This window comes from Mustela nigripes, chromosome 1, assembly GCF_022355385.1.
Source record: "Mustela nigripes isolate SB6536 chromosome 1, MUSNIG.SB6536, whole genome shotgun sequence".
Lineage (NCBI taxonomy): Eukaryota > Metazoa > Chordata > Mammalia > Carnivora > Mustelidae > Mustela > Mustela nigripes.
In genome coordinates, this window is record NC_081557.1 from 6195524 (window position 1) to 6207766 (window position 12243).

The following is a 12243-nucleotide window of genomic DNA, read 5'->3' on the forward strand; positions in this document are numbered from 1 at the left end:
ACTATACACGACATTTTGCTTATTCATTTCATCTATTGACGGACTCTTGGAGTCTCCTTCCGCCCTTTAGCTGTTGCGAATAATGCTGTTATGAACGTGAGTATATAAATATATCTCTTTGAGACCCTAATTTCAATTCTTTTGGAGATGCACCCAAAAGTAAAATTGCTGGATGATAAGATAAATCTATTTTTAATTTTTTAAGGAAACACAGCCATACTGTTTTCCATAGCAATGGCACCATTTTACATTCTCACTAACAGCACACAAGGGTTCCAATTTCTCCACATTTTTGCCAACAAAAATGGGGTTCTTTTTTTTTTTTTTTTTTTTTTTAGTAGTAGCTATCCTGATAGGTGTGAAGTATCTGGTGTGTGTGTGTGTGTGTTTAAGATTTTATTTATTTATTAGAGAGATCACAAGTAGGCAGAGAGGGGCAGAGAGAGGGGGAAAGCAGGCTCCCCACTGAGCAGAGAGCCCGATGCGGCGTTCAATCCCAGGACCCTGAGATCATGACCTGAGCCAAAGGCAGAAGCTTAATCCACTGAGCCACCCAGGCTCCCCTGGTGTTTTAATTATAGTTTAGTTTTGAGTGTTTTCTAATTGCCATTACAATTCCATTTTTGGTCCATAAATTATTATTTTTAAATATTTAGTTGGTTATTTTTAATAAAATAAGCACCTTCAAACCTCCCACTACGAAACGAAGTCTAGGACTGTGCAACAACCCAAGCAACCATTTGCCTCCACCCTCATCCAAACCCTGCCCATCCTACTCGGTTCCCGCACCCAAGGCAACCAGCTTGAATTCCCTCTGCCCTGGTCTTCTTTCCATGTGGTTTTCTTGTATCTACATGTGTTGTTGTTTGTTTGTTTTTTATTTTATTTTATCATATGAAAAGATACCATGCTGAATGTCCTATGTGGGGGCGGACATTTCATTTCATATTACATTACAGTGATTCTCCTAATTGCCATATGTTGCTGTAGTTCATTTGTTTGACCACCATTATTTCCTTGTGGGACTATATCACAATTTATCCACTTGCTCTTCTGCTGATGGCCCTTGGGTTCTCCTCCCTTCTTGTAAACATTCTTGTAGATGTGTCTGTTTGGGTGTGAAAGCTCCTCCTGGGACAGTTCTTAGGCATGGAATTTCTCAGTCGGAATTTAGGTGATACCACCAAATGTTTTCCAAAGTGGCTACGTCGATTGACATTTGCCAACTGTGGGTCCCTGGGGTGGATTTAATAATTTCTTCCTATAGCCTCTTGATTTTTGCTTAATATATTTTGAGTTAATGTTATTAAGTACAACATATTTAAAATTGCTGTTTTTGTGACTCAAACCCTCCCTTATGGAGTGATAAGATAGTTACCATCTATCTTATCTGATGGTAACATAGCTCCCCTAGATTTCTTCTGCTTAGTATTTTTATTTTTGCCTGAGAAGTTATCTTCCATCCTGTTACTTTCAATCTATTCACATCCCCAGGCTTTACCAGTCTCTAGGACGTGTATCTGGATCCTTAAAACCTGAGTCACTCTTCTTTTAACCGCTACATTCAGCTCATTTAACTTATTACCATTGGTATATGGGGCCCATCTGTCCTATTTGAATGACAATTTGGATGGCTATAAATTTCTAGATTCTAAATTCTTTTCCTTCAATACTTTGAAAATATTACTTCGTTGTCTTCTTTATTCTCGTTGCCTCGCACGTCATATGCTCTTTCCTCTCTCTGTAATCTCTGAGAGTCTTAAAATCCGAGATGGTGTATGTAGATGTGAGTTATTCCTCTTCTTTCTTTCTTTCTTTCTTTCTTTCTATCTTTCTTTCTTCTTGAGCATGTGTGTGTGTGTGCATGTGTGTGTGTAGGTGTGTGCGTGTGTGTGCATGCATGCATGTGTGTGTGTGTGTGTTTTAAAGGCAGACGGCCACATGCAGCGCCTTGTTTGGCCGTGTCTGGACTCTTGGAAGCCTGGCTACCCCATATTCTCCTACATATGGGTCTTGAGAGCTTGTCTGGAGGTTCTACTGAGGACCACTCATTTACCCTTGACTGAAGACTGGTCCTTCTCTATCGGGGAAGCTTGTCCTCTTCAACCAAGCGTGCAGCTTTGGGAAGGATGCACACGGAGCAGTGAGGGAGGAAGGGGACGTGTACCTAGCCATTCAGATCAGCCAGTTCAACCCCGGTGACCAATGGGGTGACAGACGTCACAACCAGATCGACCTCACACCCTCCTTTTTCTCCGTTAGGCACTCTTTGGGCTTTATTCTGTAAGACTCCAGGAGATTTATCCCCATTATTTCTTCAAATATTTTCTCCCTCCATGTTTATGTTCCTCTCTAGAATCCCTGTTATTTATATTTTAGCACCTTTACTTCTACTTTCCATATCGCCTTGCTTTTCTTTAGTCTTTCCTCTTAGAAGATTATTTTCAGTCTGGTCTTCCGATTTCCCTGTTTGTTTGTTTTATTAAGAAGATTTTATTTACTTATTTATTTGAGAGAGAGCAAGCAAGAGAGAGCATGAGCAGGGGGAGAGGGAGGGAGAAGCAGACGCCCCTGCAGAGCTCGATCCCAGGACCCTGGGATCAGGACCTGCGCTGAGGGCAGACCCTTAACTGGCTGAGCCACCCAGGCGCCGCATGATTTCCCTGCTTCATGCCTAAGACATATCCCTTCTGTTTGCTCTCCCATCTGTTGTGTTCGATACTTCAACTCAGGCTGACTTCTCCAGAAGGCTGAAAGTGCAGCTGACCATACCAGAAACTTCCTTCACAAGGAAGCCAGTGGCTAACCCTTCAGCAATAGCCCCCATGGGCCATGGCAGCGAGGCTATTTTCCCACCAGTGCACAGCTGTCGTTGTTGGAGGAGGCCGCTCCTGGGGGCGTTAGCTTCCCACCTGCCTGTGCGAGTGGGTAGAGCAGGCTTCGGTAGCCAGGTAAGGCAGAGAATCGCAGGTGGTGGCCACTGAAATCTGGCCAGCATGGATCTGTTGTGAGCCCAGGGGATATGTGTGGGGTTTGCAGAGCGCTTGTCTCGGCAACAGGAAGAAGACCATGAATGCAAACCCTGAGTGCGGGTGGAAGAGGCTTTCCGAAGCTGAGGCTAATTCCCTGGGATCTGAAGGAGAGACGGCCTAGTGGCCGCAGTTGGTTCACAGCTTCCCAATCTCCCAAAGCCCCTTGTTGCACAGGCCCCTCAGGCGTGGCCTCTTGTCTGCCGGCCCCTTTACTAAAAGGCTTTAGTAAAATTTTTAAATATGACCTCTGCTGCCTTCAATATACGAAGAAGCTGAACTGGCATCGGGCTTCTTACTGTGTGGCTGGAGGCATCAGGCCAGCAACTGACCCTTAGTCGTTGCCCAGATGTCCCCCAGGGAAGTGCCCTGCCTTGCAGGACCCTGGATTTTGCCTTCACTCAAAGTCCAACCACCTCCCCTGCCCCGTATTTGAAGAACATGCGAGGGAAGGCGGACATTGGCTCGGTGGGAGCCAGGGTCCGTATCAGCGCTGTATAGGCAAGTCAGGCCAGCGGCCGCGGCTCACAGTTCAAGCCATGGTGGACACACCGCCAGAGTCCACTGTCCCCTCGGAAGGTGGGCTGCTGTGGAGGAGCAAAGCTGCTGTCCCAGGCTGTCCCTTGAGGGCCAGGAGTCGCAGTAGTTTTTTTTCAGTTATTGCTGTGATGGAGTCTGCGGCTGCTAAAATGTGTCTGGTCTGCAACCCTTGCTGGCTCCCAGTGAGGGGCCAAGCATCAGCAACCTTTCCCTTACCAGTCCCGGGTGTTCGGGTGTTCCGCACGGACATAGTCCCAGCTCTCACTGTGTTCTCATTAATTCTTGCATGAGAACAGCGCTCCCTTTCCTCATTGGTGGGATGCACTGTGGTTCCAACTCTGCGACCTGGGCCCGGACTCCATATTCTGTCGACATTTCTAGAAGCTACCAGCAGAGGTCACAATCAGCATGCTCAATCGGCAAGTCAGTGCCTACCCCTGGCCTGCAGCACCCAAGCCATCTGCCCCAACTACGATCCGCCAAGGGCAACAGCAGTGCAAGTCCCGCACCCGCAGGGAGTCACCTGCCAAGGCATTATCCGTCCGCTCCCCTCCAGCACATACAAAATGGAGGAGATGCTTGGAGAAAGGTGGGGAGCTGCCCTCGTCTTTGAGTTTTCAAGTACCCTATCAGGGTGCTGGGGGACTCAGAGCAGTATCTGTCCCGCCAGGAACCCTGTTTCAGAAAATGGCAGGGGATTCAGGAGGCCACGGGACCATGTGGAACAGGTGGAGGGGCGCGGCCTCAGAACTCGACAGGCGTGTTCTCCCCAGCAGCCTCCTCTGCCTGCTCTTTCAAGTGTTTCTCTGCTGGATATTGCTGCAGCTTTCAGACTCTTACTTCCCTTGCTGCCCGCCCTTGGCTTGTCTCCAAAGCCTCCGAGTGCTTTCCTCTCCCATAATTAAGCATTTTGGTAATCAAGGTCTGCCTCATCAAACCATCTGCGGCCACGCGTAGCTTTGTGAGAGAGGGCCTGTGCAGAGAGGTCCTCTGCTTTCTTGGTTCTCTGTGTTCCAGACACTTTTGGGGAACCTCCCGCCCTACCCCCAGCTGTCTCCTTCCCAATCCCCAAAGCAGAACATGTGCTGGCTTAGAAGCAATTTTACTTTTCCTAGTGTCTTCCAGAGCAGAAGCACAGAGAAGGGAAAGGCCAGCGGTCTGAGGAAAGGGAGGTACTGCGGCGTGTCCATGCTGGACGCGGACACACGAGACATAGAAGGTACAGGGCTTGGGATGCCAGCCTAAAGGATTTTGACAACACTCACTCTCTCTCTCTCTCTTCCTTCAAGATTTATTATATTTATGTGAGAAAGAGAGAGAGCACGAGTGGGAGGGGCAGAGGGGCAGGGAGAAAGAATCTCAAGCAAACTACATGTTGAACACAGAGCCCCACGCAGGGCTCAATCCCAGGACCCTGAGATCATGACCCAAGCCGAAGGCAGACGCTTAACCAATGGAGCCACCCAGGCTCCCCGCAAGGGAATCTCTTGGGATGGCAGAATTTGGTAATTCAGGTCTGAGAAGGGGAGACAGGTGTTGCAGGAAGGGGTGGGTCCCAGCTTAGCCTGACGACAGGCCCTGAGCAAGGCCGACTGTCTTTCCAGGGTGTTGGGACTTCAGAGAAATGGCCATCGAGGAAGGACTTGGACTCACCCCAGCCCCGTGAGTGAGGAAGGCCATCCTATCCTATGCCAGGGCAAGGACATGTAGACCAAAAGGACATAAGAGTTTATCACCAACAGAAGGAAGGAAGTTCCAGATAAACGTCAGGAAGAATGAAAGTGAGTGCAGAGAAGAGAGCTAGAAGGCAAGAAGGAATGGTGGTGATGTGGGACTTAGGGAGAGCGCGGTGCGGGGGCTCTTAAAAAGTGAGAGTCCTGGAGAACAGGACCCTTAAGAACAGAGAGGGGTAGTAATGCGGTGTTCTAAAGGCTATGTATAGTTTGAGGGGAGACAGATCCTCGAGTAAGCTTTGACTTTGTGAATGCACTTGTTGAAGTGTTAAGGGTAATCTCCAAAAAAAAAAAATAGAAAATGCATGTATAACTCCCAAGCCAGGAGAAAGAAAAGGCATTAAACGGCCAATCATGGAAAAGGAAAACAAGGAAGGAGAAAAACAATAGGAAGCAGGACAAATAGAAGGTATTAGCTGTAGAGAATAGAAACTGCTCTGTTTTTTTGTTTGTTTGTTCGTTTTTTGTTTGTTTCTTTTTTTTTTTTTTTTAAGGAAAAAAGGAATTTTGTAGACCATTTTAGGTGGCACATTTGGATGTTAATTGTATGTGTCAGCTTGACCGGGCTAAGGGATGCACAGAGAGGTTTTATGTCTGGGTGAGTCTTTTTCTGGAAGAGATTAGCATTTAGATCTGCAGACTGAGTAAAGAAGGTCCCGCTGCCCGAAGATATTTGCCAATGTCTTGTCAGATCAAGGGCTAGGATCCAAAATCTATAAAGAACTTACCAAACTAACATCCAAAAAACACAAAAAATCCGGTCAAGAAATGGGCAGAAGACATGAACAGACACTTCTCCAAAGAAGACATACAAATGGCCATTAGACACGTGAAAAAATGCTCAACATCAGTGGGCATCAGGGAGACTCAAATCAAAACCACAGTGAGATACCAGCCCACACCATTCAGAATGGCTAAAATGAACAAGACAGGTGCTGGCGAGGATGGGAAAGAAGGGGAGCCTCCTGCACTGTTGGCGGGAATGCAGCTGGTGCAGCCACTCTGGAAACAGCATGGAGGTTCCTCGAAAAGTTGAAAATAGAGCTGCCCTATGACCCAGCAATCGCACTACTGGGCATTTACCCCAAAGACACAAATGGAGTGATCCAAAGGGGCACATGCACCCCAGTGTTTATAGCAGCGATGGCCACAATAGCCAAACTATGGAAAGAGCCCAGATGTCCATCAGCAGACGAGTGGATAAAGAAGATGTGGTGTATGCATACAATGGAATATTACTCAGCCGTCAAAAAGAATGAAATCTTGCCATTTGCAGCGATGTGGGTGGAACTAGAAGGTATTATGCTGAGCAAAGTAAGTCTGTCAGAGAAACACAGATATCACATGATTTCACTCATTTGTGGAATTTAAGAAACAAAATTAATGAAAAGGGAAGGAAAAATAAGATGAAAATTGGAGGTAGGCAAACTGTAAGAGATGCTGACCTCTGGGAAACAAACTGAATGTTTCTGGAGGACCAGACGGTGGGGGAAGGGATAACTGGGGGATGGGCATTAAGGAGGGCACGTGATGTAAAGTGCGCTACAAGCGACATGCAACTGATGAATAACTAAATTCTACCAATGAAATTAATTTTAAAAATTAAAAATTAAAAAAAAATTTAAATTAAAAAAAGGAGGTTCTCCTCCCCAATGCTGATGGACATCAGCCAATCTGTTGAGGATCTGAAGAGAGAAGAAGGTGGAGGAAGGGTGAATTTGCTTCTGAGCTGGGACATCTGTCTTCTCCTGCCTTGGACATCGGCTCTCCTCAGGCCTTCAGACCTGGATTGGGACTTACACTCTCGGTTCCCCTGTAAGGTTCTTGGGCTTCAGACTTCGACTGAGTCACACCATGGGCTCTGCTGGGTCTCCAACTCGCAGATGGCAGACTGGGGGACTTTTCAGCCTCCATAATTGTGTACACCAGTTCCTATAACAAAACTCCTCTTACCTGTGTGTAGATGCTGTTGGTTCTGTTTCCCTGAAGAAGCCTGACTAATACGCTCATGGAATGGCAGGAGGGCCAGAGAACCAGTCTCCCAGGTGCCACAGCCAGGAGAAACACCGGCTTGAAGCTTCCAAGTGGGCTCTGTTGGGGAAGCACTGCTCCTGGGGGTGTCTCGCAGGGCTGGCCCAGGACCTCAGCATCCACACCTGACCTCTCTCTCGTCTGGAAGGTCACCAAATGTTAGCACTTGCATTCAACATCATTGCTTCTAGTTTCCTTAGAGCTTTTGTTTTCCTTTGAAATAGATGATCCATTTCTATCAGATATAATGGGTGTAATTACATGGTTTTCTTATTTCTTTGTGTTATGAATTATGCCAATAGGCTCTCCACCTGTATTATTCTTTTGATATGCTGCCAGATTTGATTTGATTTGTTTGTCTGTATTTTTAGTCATCTCCATGCCCAGCATGGAGCCCAACGAGGGGCTTGAACTCATGACCATGAAATCAAGACCTGAGCTGAGATCACAAGTCAGATGCTGAAACTGACTGAGCCACCCAAGCACCCTGATTTGGTACTTTATTTAGAGGGTCTGCAACTATATTATTTACAACTGAGATTCATTTTTGCAGCATCTTTATCGGATTTGGTCGTTACCATTTTATTAACATCATGTAACGTGTCGGAGTGCTTACCGTCTTTCCCTCTGATCTGGAAAAGTGTAAACACTGTCCGAATGATCTGCTGTTTAAAGGTGAGTTAGAACCATCTGGGTCTGGTGCCTTTTTTGATAGTTCAAAGAATAACCACAACAAAGATTTATATTGTGTTTATTTTTGTTAGAGATTTTATGTATTTTTTTGGTGAGAGAGAGAGTGAGAAAGAGAGAGCACGAGATGGGGAGAGGAACAGAGGGAGAGGGAGAAGCAGACTCCCCACTGAGCAGGGAGCCCAACATGGGGCTCAGTCCCAGGACATTGGGATCACGAGCAGAGCAGAAAGCAGACGCTTAACCGACTCAGCCACCCGGGCGCCTCTACACTGTTGAGATTCGGAAAACTAAGAGTAGCTCCTCAAAGCAACTCTAGGAGGAAGACAGCAGTTACAGGCCTGGGAAACGGCAGACCCTTCAAGAAAACAGAAGAAAGTGAGCTTTTTACTAGTTCCTCAAGCGAGTGAAAGAGTTTCTAGACTTGCCTCAGTTCTCATGCTAGACATTTTGGTTACTTGTGTAATCATCATACCCAATGCTTGACCTTTCTTAGCATGAACTTAGTGTGTATTTCGTAAGAGAAGAAGATAAACTTCCTGGGATACAAGAACCAGCTTATAGGATAACATGGTGAGCAACAGGAATTTAAGTTTTAAGTTTAGTTAGTGAAGCAATTTACAATCTTATAAATGGAGCCAAAATTTCTTTGACTTTTTTTTTGGGGGGGGCCTTCACCATCTTTGATCATCTTTCCAATCTCTTATTTGGTCGTGAATCTATTCACGAACTCAAATTGTTTCAAGGTCAATCTTGGTATTTCACACTATCCTAGGAAGCTATTAATTTCCTCTGGATTTCCCAGCTGGTTGTCCTACTTTTTCTGAAAACAGTCTCTAGTGATTACTTTGATTTCTTCCGGATCTGTGATAGTGTACCCGTACCCATCCTCTTTCTCGAGCCCATGTATCTTTAAGGGGTTTTGTTTTTGTTTTTTACTGTGAATGTTTTATTTAATCATTTTTGTTTACAAAAATATGGAACACTTCACCAATTTGCTGTGTCATCCTTGCGTGGGAGCCACGCTCGTCTTCTCTGTATCCTTCCAGTTTTAGTTCCAGTTCTAGTATATGCGCTGCTGGAGAGAACACTTTAACTTTTGGGTTGTTTTTTTTTTAAGATTTATTTGTTTATTTTGGGGCGGTGGGGCAGAGGGAGAGGGAGAGAGAGAACCTTTTTTAATTAATTAATTAATTTTTAAAAAAGATTTTATTTATTTATTTGACAGAGAGAGAGAGATCACAAGCAGGCAGGGAGGCAGGCAGAGAGAGAGAGGAGGAAGCAGGCTCTCCGTGGAGCAGAGAGCCCGATGTGGGGCTCGATCCCAGGACCCCGGGATCATGACCTGAGCCGAAGGCAGAGGCCTTAACCCACTGAGCCACCCAGGCGCCCCGAACCTTTTAATTTTGAAAGATTTTATGTATTTATTTGACAGAGAGAGAAAGAGCGAGCACAAGCAGGCAGAGCAGCAGGTAGAGGGAGAGGGAGAAGCAGGCTCTCCGCTGAGCAGGGAGCCCGACGCGGGGCTTGATCCCAGGGACCTGAGCCCAACACAGCCACTTTACCTGACTGAGCCACCCAGGTGCCCCGGAGAGAGAGAATCTTAAGCAGACTCTGTGCCAAGTGCGGAGCCCGACATGAGGCTTGATCTCACGACCCTGAGATCACCGCCCGAGCTAAAAGCAAGAGTCGGCGCTCAGCCAGCTGTCCCACTGAGGTGCCCAGCGCTGTGAGTTTCTTACTGAAGACGATTCATACAATGGAGCGCACAAGTAGTAAGTACACAACTCAATATATTTTCACAATGTGAGCACACACTCCTGTATCCAGCACCCAGATGAAGGAATAAAACATTCCCAGCCCAGCTCTGCTCATTGCCCTGCCTTGATCCTCTTCAGTCTCTACCTCCAGAAACACATTGATTTTGGACGGCATAAATTACTTTTTAAAAAAAATATTTCATTTATTTATTTGACAGAGAGAGAGATCACAAGTAGGCAGAGGCAGGCAGAGGGAGAGAGGGAGAAGCAGGCTCCCCGCTGAGCAGAGAACCCGATGCGGGGCTCGATCTCAGGACCCTGAGATCATGACCTGAGCCAAAGGCAGAGGTTTAACCCACTGAGCCATCCAGGGGCCCTGGCATAAATTACTTTTGCCTGTTTTTGTAGTAAAGGAAGCAGTGTGCGCGGTTTTACGTGTGACTTCTGTGCTGGGCCTCCAGGAGTCATCTGTGGTTTTCACTCCCTCCTGTGACTATCCACCACTTTCCCATTCGGCTGTTGATGGACATTTGGATCCTTCCTGGTTTCGGACGGCTATAAATAGTGCTGCTCTGAACATTCTTGTTCAGGGTTTTGGCTGAACATACGTACATTTTTCTGTTGCTAAGATGACATATTTTTGCTCTCTCTTTTTAAACAAAGTTTTATAATAGGCATTTTCAAACATCCTCAAGAGTAGAGGGCATAGGGAGCTCCCTAGACCCCATCCGCCAACTTCGATAACCATCGCGCTGGGCGCCCTGCCTTGTAAGTCCCCCCTCCCCACAGTTTTCTTTTCTCCTCCTTTTTTTTTTTTTTAAAGATTTTATTTATTTATTTGACAGAGAGAGAGAGCGCAAGCAGAAGGAGCAGAGGCAAAGGGGGAGGGAGAAGGAGACTCTTTGCTGAGCAGGGAGCAGGACACAGGGCTCGGTCCCAGGACCCTGGGATCGTGACCTGAGCCGAAGGCAGACGCTTAACTGACTGAGCCCCCGCCAGGTGCTCCTTTCTTTATTTTTCGGTGTTGGAGGAACTTACACCAAACCCCAGATCTCATTCCCTCTTCCCGATTATACCCACCAGAATGCATACAGCCTGCGCATAATGTATGTACGTGCATACTCCTGTTTCTCTAGCAGATAAGGGTACTTTTTTTCTTAATGTAACCATCATGCCCGTATCATTGTGTCTTGATTTTCTCATCCAATAGCCTGTGTTCAGATTGCTCCGATGCTCTTAAGTATGTTTTTCTAATCCTGCTTGCATGAGGGTCCGAACAGGGTCTACACGGATTCCTGCGAACGTCTGTGTCCCTTTCATCCACCACAGCCCCTTCTCACCTCTTCTTATGCCTTTTAATTTTGGCCAACGGAGCTGGCCCGCCTGCGGACCGCCCACTCCGGATCTAGCCCATTGCGCCCTCGAGTCGAGGTCTAAGGTGGGCTGCGGCCGCCGGTTTCTCACAGAGGCTGCTAGGGACAGGCAGAAGCTATGCTTCAGGTGATGCTTCGGCTTCACATCAGGGGGTGGTTCTGTGTTTCATGATGTGAAAACTGACCCGTGGGTTCAGGAGTTGTTGGCAAGGTGCATGGGGGTAAGGTCCCCTACCGAGCTTCACGGGATGGTTTTAGCGCTGCTTGTGGACAGTGTTCGCCTACATCCTTCATGAACAAGGCATTGCACATGGTGGTTTTTCAAATGAGATCATTCGTTCTGGATTCTTAGCTGGAATTTCTCTAAAACGAAAAGCTTTTCATTATCTGCTATTTGAGTACCTGAAATAGAAGTACAGGAGTGGCAAGAAAAATCTTGATTTTTTTCTACTTTCTTTTCTTTTCTCTTCTTCTTTCTTCTTCTTCTTCTTCTTCTTCCTTTTGCACTAATTTCGGCATAAATATTTGGTGCCCGTGCCAGCCAGATCCCTGTCAGGAGAGGGAAACTGTCCCAGCGACTTTAACAGTGAGAATATCATCTGAAGAAACGTTAAACAAGGTCTGTAAGAGTCGAGAAGGCAAAAGAGTGAGCACTGAGCTATCACAGGGCGGCTGGGGAAGCAACTGGCATCCCCATAGCTGAGGAAACTAGAGGAAGAGTCTGAGATGATTAGACTTCAGAAGCGGGTGGGAGGGGCCCCCAGGAGCGCTGCCCCCCTGAGCCTCAAGTTTGGGGGAACCCCCCAGCAGCCTCTCAAGGCAGAGACTAGAGGCTGGCATCCCGACCCTGCATTGCCAGCGCCGGGCCCAGGCAACTTACTCTGATATGATCAAGTTTTATGAGACCAGTGCTCTAACCCCTGAGCTACGGAGCCTGATGTGATCAAGTTTTAAAAGTATTATTATGGACTCGTGATTTTTTAAAAAATGTATTTGAACCCATGGACATTTTTGATGCTAAAATCCGTCTGTCTCTGGCTGGGGGCAGTCCCTTAAAGGTGGCTCCTCTGTCAATCTGACAAGACCC

The 12243-nt window shown here is 46.8% G+C and overlaps 1 pseudogene; it reads right to left on the minus strand.

Moving 5' to 3' along the window:
• Positions 1–8994: 8994 nt before the first annotated feature.
• LOC132009440 (U6 spliceosomal RNA) lies at positions 8995–9112 on the minus strand (annotated as a pseudogene).
• Positions 9113–12243: the final 3131 nt, after the last annotated feature.